Below are 8,705 nucleotides of genomic sequence, written 5' to 3'. Positions count from 1 at the left end.
TTCGAAGGACACAGTTTTAATCAAAACAATCCATATCCATATGTGACACCGTGGTGCGGTGTCAAAGGAGAGTCAGACCTTGTGATCAAAAGAGAGTCAGACCGTAGCGGGGACTGAATGCTTAAAAGCCTCCGGGCGCGAGGCGATCACAAAAAGCCAGCAGAGTAAAGCGGGTTGGGTTTAGGAAAACCAACATGGGGCATGAAGGAAGGACAAGTTTCTCCTCAGCCTCCGAGTCCATATTATCAAAGAATGCCCTTTGAGATCTGTGGATTAAATGGTAAGAAAGAATTTCGTTGCTAATGTCCTGATTTTGATGGTGCTCGTTTCGCTTAGGGAGGAGAGTGTCCTTGTTTTTAAGAATTACAAACTAAAACATTCAGGGATGACGGAGCATTATATCAGCAACTTATTCTCAAATGGTTCAGGAAAGTTTCTTCTACTATTCTTGAAAGTTTTCCATATGTTCAGAATTATTTTAAAATCAACAACAAAAGAAGTATGTCAAATAAGAAGGAAATGTACCCCCTTCCCCAGAGATAACACTCTCCCTGGGGACACACTTAATATTTTCTTTCCGCAGGAGACACGTTTGTGCACCCCCTCGCCTCGTGTTTGTTTCCCTCTCTTCCTTCCCAACAGAACCCTGGGGGTGTTTAGAGTGGAGACCTGTATTGTAGCCCAGACTCGTTTGCAGAGGGGGGCTCGGTTCTGGGCAAAAAGATAGAAGCTGAGGACTCGTGGAAAGCTTTTGCTTGCTTGCTTGCCTTTTTTTTTTTTTTTTTAATGTTTATTTTGAGAAAGAGAGAGAGAGCACAATCAGGGCAGGAGCAGAGAGAGGGAGAGAGAGAACCCCAAGCAGGCTCTGCACTGTCAGCGTGGAGCCCGATGCGGGGCTCGATCCCACAACCCACGAGATCATGGCCTGAGCCAAAGTCGGACGCTTACTCGACTGAGCCACCCAGGTGCCCCTTTAATGTTTTATTTAACAATATGTCTTAAGGATGTTTCCATGTCAGTTCTGGTAAGCACAGTATTTCAGAGCATGAAGAAACCACAATCTATCCACTCCCCTACTGACTGTTTCTAGTCATCAGACATTGCAAGTGATGCTGCCTGGTATATTCTCATAGTACATCTTCCCACGTGTGTCAACGTTTCTGTAGGAGAATCCTGGAAGAAGAGTTGCTGTACCAGAGGCCATGGGTGATGGGACATTTTGCTAGATGCTGATAAACCACACCTTCAAAGTCTTCCTTCCGACAGAATTCAGAGCCCGTTCACCCATGCACTCACATAAGCAGAACAGTGTCAGCTTTTAGATGAGTAAAGTATGCTGTGCTGTTGTCATTCTCATCTGTATTTACCAGACCCCCCTAGCGACTTTGAGCACTTCTTCATGTACTTGAAGGCCGTTTGTATTTCTTTTGGCTATTAGTAAGTATCCTTTGCATATATTTCTGCTCGATTTTTATCCTCTTCCTGGTGATGTGCAGGAGGCTTATATGTGTTAAGCGACAAAGAGGAGGCGGGACAGTCTGCCAACAGTCTTTCCACCCTGCAAGCAGTCTTTAGGCTAATGTCCGCCTTTGCTACAGTGTATCCTAAACTTGGAGTTTCTCTGGGGCTCCCTCTGGAGAATGGCTTCTTTGCTAACCGTCCTCTCACCCCTCTGTGTTGAGTGGAGTCTGCCTCTGCCTTCTTCATAAATCTGATGCTGTTTGCTTTCAATATTCCAGAAGCCCCCCTAAAAATTCTGATTCATGGGTGACACCCTTTCTTCTTTTCCAGCTCAGTTATGGATTTGTTCTTTTAAGAAACAGAGAGAGAGAGAGAGAGAGAGAGAGAGAGAGAGAGAGAGAGACAGAGCGGGAGCGGGGGAGGGGCAGAGAGCGAGGGAGGCACAGAATCAGAAGCAGGCTCTTCTCTGTGCTGACAGCTCAGAGCCTAACACGGGGCTTGAACCCATGAGCCCTGAGATCATGACCTGAGCTGAAGTTGGACGCTTAACCGACTGAGCCACCCAGGCGCGCCTATATTGTGTATCATTTTAATCGAATTTTAGGACACAGGGAGGGGAGATCAAGACCGATAGTGACTATGTCGTCTGCAGAAGAAACTCCTTCTGCATTTCCCACTGGTCTCTGGGGTCATTGTCAAGGATAAGCTTTCCAGTAGAGTAGTAAAAGAATAGAATGTTGCCCCTGCCCCCATTCCCCAAAGGAAAGTAGTTCAAATACCAAGAAGAGCTAATAAAAATTTGTGGATTTTTTCAGAAAAGAGTGAAGATAAAAGTCATTTAATTCCTAAAGGCTAGAGTCCCCATATGTTCAAGTGGCTAATAATAGACTAATAAGTTATTTAAAAAAATGTCTTCCCCAGTCGTTTTTAATTAAATGTGAACATCCCTGGGCTGCTGATAGAGGATTCAATGCTTAAATTTGCAAATGATGTTGAATTTGACATCGGGATTAGAATGTCAAAAATTAAAACTAAGGCACATGACTGAAAGTCTGTTCACGAGTTCAGGAAATAACTCGATGAGGAGAATTTACACTATGGAGCCTTTATATCTGTGTCTTAGAGAATTTATTTGAACATAAAAATGTAGTCATTTTTCCAATAATAAGAGCTTTATGATACCTCTGAAAGTAATTAGACACAATGGTTTCCCTTAGAAATGTGTCCCAAAGCCCTGGAAGAGGAGACGGGAATCCTGCAGGAGCCGTGACATCAATGTCCCTTACAGCCCCGGGTAAGTCAGCACAGCTTGATGGTGTTGGGGACAAGGGAGGCGGGCCCAGGCGTGGAGCGTGTCAGAGCAGGGGACAGAGAGACACGAGAGAGAACAGCAGCACATGTGAGAATGATCTGTCCAGCCCGCAGGACCAGCCCGCAGGCTGCACACATATGGGACGGCAGGGGAAACAAAACCAGCCACAAGAAACGGGGTTGGGTAGCTGTCACGTCGCAGCCGGAAGAGCACGTGCAAGTGCCTGCGGTAGGACACCGAGGCCGCCCAGTGCTCACTGCGTCCGTCAGGCTCTCCAGAGACACAGAACCAATGGGATGTGCATGGAGATATATACAAAGAGATTTGTTTCAAGGAATTGATCCACCCAATTGTGGGAGGCTGGCAAGTCCAAAGCCTGCAGGGTAGGCTGGCAGTCTGGAGACCCAGAGTAGAGTTGATGTTGCAGTTCAAGTCCAGAGGTAGCTGGCTGGCAGAATTCCTTCTTCTTCACAGGACCTCAGTCTGTTTACTCTTAAAGCCTTCAACTGATTGGACGAGGCCCACCACATCATGGAGATTAACGTACTTTACTCAAAATCTACCGAATTAAATGTTATCATGATACGATCTAAAAATACCTGCACAGCACCATCTAGACTGGTGTTTAAATGAATATCTAGATACCGTGGCCTAGCCAAGGTGACATATAAAATTAACCATCATACACACCTTTCTCCTCGGTTCTCCCTCAACTGGTCAGGAGATCTGGGATGATGGGGAGGGCTGGATTTCTGGCGGTTTCAAAGGCAGTGAAGAAATGCCATTTGGTTTCTGCCACTGTCGCCTGGGTCTGAGGAAAACCCGCATTAGAACGAACACTGGTGGGGGGCGCCTGGGTGGCTCAGTTGGTTAGGCGACTGACTTCGGCTCAGGTCATGATCTCAGGGTTCGTGAGTTCGAGCCCCACGTCGGGCTCTTTGCTGACAGCTCGGAGCCTGGAACCTACTTCAGATTCTGTGTCTTCCCCTCTGTCTACCCCTCCCCTGCTCACGCTCTGTGTCTCTCTGTCTCTCAATAATAAATAAACGTCAAAAAAAAAATTAAAAAAAAAAAGAACGAACACCGGGAAGTGATCATGTTGTGAAAAATTTGACATTATTACCTGATGCCATACACCATGAATGTGCCCAGTCTACACGCAGATGCTGTTCGGATTCCTGACAGATCCCTGCTGTCATGATTGAAGCCCGTCACCCTCAAGCCTCGGTTCTCAAACTTCCAGAGGAGGAAGGGCCATTCTTTATTTTGTTGTTTTTCTTATCACAAGGAGAAAAGAAAATATCAAATCTCTCTATTTTTCCATTTTCCCAGGAGAGAGCACAGGTTGATCTCTCCAAAACCTCTGAGTTTTACATCTCTTTCGCATGAAAATCTACGCCTCTGGGGAAGAAAAAATTCATTTGTGAGCTCAGATGTTTGCAATAGAGAGCGTCCCGGCAGAAAAGTAATTATGTGTCCTGGAGAGGCTGGTTGAAGGGAAGGTGTGAGGTTCGTCCCAGTGCTGTCCTAGCGTTAAGGGGGAATACCCGAAATGGGCCGTTACAACAAGTGCAGAAACCCCTAGATCAGGAATCACGTGCACCCGGATTCTAATTCTGATGCTGCCACTAACTGATCATGTGACCTCAGGCAAATCGCTTCAGTGTTCTCTCCCTCAGTTTTCCAGATCTTTAAGATGGAGATAATAATACACGTCTCCCTCCCAGAGTTACTGTGCTTCTTAATTTTGATGATATACATAAATGTGCCAAGGGCTACGTAAACGTGAATAACTATCATTTCTTTGGACAGAGACAGCTGTTTCTAGCAACAAAATAATACTGAAATTGGAGAACTAAGGTCACCTACCTGATCATTTTAATCTTTAACTCACAGGCAGCGGGGACTCTAACACTTGCTAACGCCCTGTACAGAGACGGCATTGGCAGATCCCCGGCGATCGATTTTACGAACTCTGGAAGCGTTGATTTCAATGTTTATTTTTGTTTCGGATGTGGAGCCAGAAAGAACAGCAGTGATGCTGAGTTGCTGGAGGAACACAGCAGATGGACCCCCTGTTGGGAACTTTCCTTCCGTTCCGAGCACCTGGACTGCACTGGAGTGAGAGGCTATCAGTCACATGGACCCCTTTTCTCCAGTGCAGGCAAGTGAGTGGCCTGGGCTGGCCAATCAGAACACCCACCTCCCTTGCCCCAGTGACTGGTCCAGGAGAGGTCATGTGACCTAAACTGACTCCGGACCTTCTCTGTGGCCCTGATGTCAGCCCTGAGGAAGAGAGGTCTTCTCTTCTTTGTGACTGTGAGCATTTTGTCTTTGGTTTCTTAGCAAATGTGTGTGTTGTGAGTCGAAGAGCGTCCCCCGCCCCCCAGCTTCAGGTGCACCCACAACCTCAGCATGCAACCTTAATTGGAAATAGGGTCTTTGCAGGTAACATTGGTTAAAAATCTTGAGATGCAATCCTCCTGGATTTAGGGTGGGCCCTACATCCAGTGACCGGTGTCCGAAAAGGAAGAGGAGAGGACACAGAGACACAGAGAAGAGGCAGACCTTGGAGGGACGCACGGACACACGAGGAAACACCAAGGATCGCCTACCAGCAGCCACCAGGAGCGAGGAGACGCAGGGATGGTTTCTCCCTCAGAGCCCGCAGAAGGCACGAACCTGACTGACACCTGATTTTCCACTTCTGGATGGCAGACCTGCCAGAGAGTAGATTCGCATCGTTCGAAGCCCCCCGTTGGGCGGTCGTTCATCACGGCAGTCCTAGGAAACCAACAGAAAGTCCTGCAGAATTCAACAAGTTGAATGGACACAGTGGGCCTGAGGAAAGGGGGGAACTAGGGTAGCCCCAGGGACCTGGCGGCCGGCGTGCGGACCTTCGGTATGACGCTCCTCTGTGTCCCTCAGCTCCTCTGTGCCAGACCGGGTCTCTCAATTGAAATAAGGCGGGAGAAAAAAAAAATCTGGCCCAGTTTATGCCAGATGACTTCCCTTGACCAAATCACGGTGGCATGGGAGAGAGTCGGGCCCTGTCAGGCCCCACCCCTTGTGGATAGCGGGAAAGTTCTCAGAAAAGGGATGGGGGGGCGGGTCTCGGGGAGCCTGGATATTTCCAAACCTCATCTACTGCACTTATATCAAGGAACAGGTCACTGAGATAGACCACTGGCTTCTAATTCTGTGGCTTCTAATTCTGCTTCTGTCTGATAAGCATAATCCCAAGGAAACTTACACAGTTGTAGTTTGTGGGATCCTACCCCAAATCTGCCTAACGGGAATTTCAACAAGTATGGCCTGAGACGTTTGTTCCCCCCAAAAGTCTTTGGGTGATTATGATGATAAGCCAGTAGGAATAGTGGGGTAGTGCTAACTAAAGTTTTTGGACAAGATGCATCACAGGTGTGACTTAAAGTGGGTCCTGGGGGGAGCATAAGACTCTTTTGGCCAAAGGAGTGAATTCCAAGCAGATTTTTAAAGATTCTGTCAGTCCTCGGGGCACCTGGGTGGCTCAGTCGGTTGAATGTCTAACTCTTAGTTTCGGCTCAGGTTTTGTGAGTTCTTATGGTTTTGTGGGTTCGAGCCCCACATGGGGCTCTGTGCTGACAGTGCAGAGCCTGATTGAGATTCTCTCTCTCCCCCTCTCTCTCTCTGCCCCTACCCCACTCGTGCTCTCTCTCTCTCTCTCTCTCAAAATATATAAATAAACTTAAAAAAAATAAAGATTCTATGAGCCTTCTTAGATACACCCAAAAATAGCTGCAAAGGAAAAATACTTGGGTGTATGAGTTGGATTTGCAAATCGACTTTTCCTATATGGATTTGTCTGTGAATTTATTACATGCTCTCATTTCATGATCCATGTAGTGAATCAACCAATTTCATCCGTTTCAATGAAAATTGTGTAATGCCCTGAGAGGAATCAGGGCACATGCACCCTTGAATTCAAAGGTTATAGGGCAACACAGTGAACTCTACCCTATAGTATCTGGATTTGAATTAACATATTATAATGGAAATAACTGACATTATGCCATAATTTTAATTTTTTTAACAGTTATTTATTATTGTGAGACAGAGCATGAGTGGGAAAGGGGCCGAGAGAGAGGAAGACCCAGTATCCAAAGCAGGCTTCAGGCTCTGAGTTGTGAGCACAGAGCCCGACACAGGGCTCAAACTCACAAACGGTGAGATCATGACCTGAGCTGAAGTCAGACGCCTACCGGACTGAGCCACCCAGGTGCCTCAATAATTTAAAAAAATATCTTAACCAAAAAATTACTCCTCAACTTCTGATTTGGAGTGATTTTTTTGTCTTCATTCTTATCAAGGGCAGCGGTTTGAAACTTATCCAATAGTTCTAACTCAAAGCCTAAATGTTCTTTTTCTAAATATTTGCACTCCAGGGAATAGAGTTCTCGAAATGTCACTCATGCACTTGTACACACACACACACACACACACACACACACAGCCAACACTCCCCAAGGTCCCCATTTAGAATAAAAGACACATCTAACCAAATTCACCGCTGTCTAACACTAAAACTATGTACTGTGAATAATACAGATTTGATGTTTTTACAAAAGAGGTAGCCTTGAATGCTGTTTGAAATTTAATCTGCAGATAACAGAAGAGTTAGCATCGGGTGAGCCTGGGAGTGAATAGTGGTTAAATATTTTCAGATTGCTTACTGGGCATCAGCTACTGTTCTAAGTGCTTCTGTTAATTCATTTAAACCTCACAACGAACCTATTAGGTAGGTTCTTTTATTATTATCACCATTGAACAAAGAAACAGGAGTACATGGAGATTACTTAATGCATCCAAATCACACGGCTCACAAATGACCCTGCCTGGGTTCAATCCAGGCAGTCTGGCCCTATAGATGTGGTGTAATAGGAAATATATTTGGCCTTTGTCCCTGGTTCCTGGCACAGAGCTCCTGAAACCCTTGGAATTTCCTGAGTGACAGGGACGTCTTTTTTGACTCGTGATGAGCCCCTTTTGACCACATCTGAGCTTATGCTACTGAGGGGACTTAGGGTAGAGCCCCTACACAGGCTCAGGTGGGGCTGATCACCAGAAGGACCAAGCCATTAGAGAGCTGGAACTTTTGGCCCCACCTGCCAGCCTCTGGGAGGGGAAGGGAGGCTAGGGATGAAGCTCTAGAAAAACTCCTAAATAACAAGATTTGCTACACTTCCTAGTTGGTGCTGGGAGGGTGGTGCATCCAAGGCGGCCCAGAAACTCTGGGTTCCCCGCCCCCACGCCTTGCCTTCTGCATGCCTTGCCTTCTGCATGCCTTTCATCTGCCGTTCTGAGTTGTACCCCTTATAATACACCAGTAAACCTAAGTAAAGTGGTTTTTTTTTTTTAGTTCTGTGAACTATTCTAACAAATTATTGGACCAGAAGAGAGGGTCATAGGAACCCCTGCTTTACAGTGGTTGGTCAGATTATGGGTGGCCAGGAACTGTGACCAGCAACTGAAGGGAGAGCAGTCTTGTGGGACCGAAACCTTACATCTGTGGAATCTGATACTAACTCCAGGTAGTTCATGTCCAAATTGAATTGAATTGTTGGACACCCCATTGGTGTCTAGAGGATGGGTTGGTGGTGTTTTAAGCTTCCATTACCCCTTTCCTGGTGGTAATGGTTAATCCTGTGAACATGGATGGCATGTCCCAAGGAAGCAATAGAGAAAGAAGAAGAGAAGTTAGTTGGGTACAGAACTTTGAAGCTGGGTACAGATCTTTGTACTTGGAAGTCAACAAAGAGCAAGAGAGACAGGGAAAAGGTGAAAAAGATTGGAGAACTTTGAAACACAGGGTCAGAAAAGCAAGAACAATACACATCAAGGGCCAAATGCCTCCAAGACTTCAAGAAGGAGAAGCTCCATGGGAACTTTGTAC

General features: G+C 46.2%; 2 long non-coding RNA genes across 2 annotated transcripts in view; one reads left to right on the top strand and one right to left on the bottom strand.

The window, feature by feature from the left end:
* The first annotated feature begins 247 nt into the window (after positions 1-247).
* Positions 248-5,242, top strand: LOC113604702 (uncharacterized). Its single transcript, XR_003426730.2, has 3 exons — positions 248-280; positions 2,679-2,755; positions 4,670-5,242. It is a non-coding gene; the product is annotated as an uncharacterized LOC113604702 (long non-coding RNA).
* A 3-nt stretch (positions 5,243-5,245) lies between these two features.
* LOC128314319 (uncharacterized) overlaps positions 5,246-8,705 on the bottom strand; it is a 43,761-nt gene continuing 40,301 nt past the window's right edge. The window contains exon 3 of the long non-coding RNA XR_008295826.1: positions 5,246-5,557. This is a non-coding gene — a long non-coding RNA (uncharacterized LOC128314319). The remainder of the gene's footprint in view (positions 5,558-8,705) is intronic.

The sequence above is a fragment of the Acinonyx jubatus genome, chromosome B1 (assembly GCF_027475565.1).
Source record: "Acinonyx jubatus isolate Ajub_Pintada_27869175 chromosome B1, VMU_Ajub_asm_v1.0, whole genome shotgun sequence".
Taxonomy (NCBI): domain Eukaryota; kingdom Metazoa; phylum Chordata; class Mammalia; order Carnivora; family Felidae; genus Acinonyx; species Acinonyx jubatus.
The sequence above is the reverse complement of the archived record's forward strand: the minus strand, read 5'-3'. Positions and strand labels throughout refer to the sequence as shown.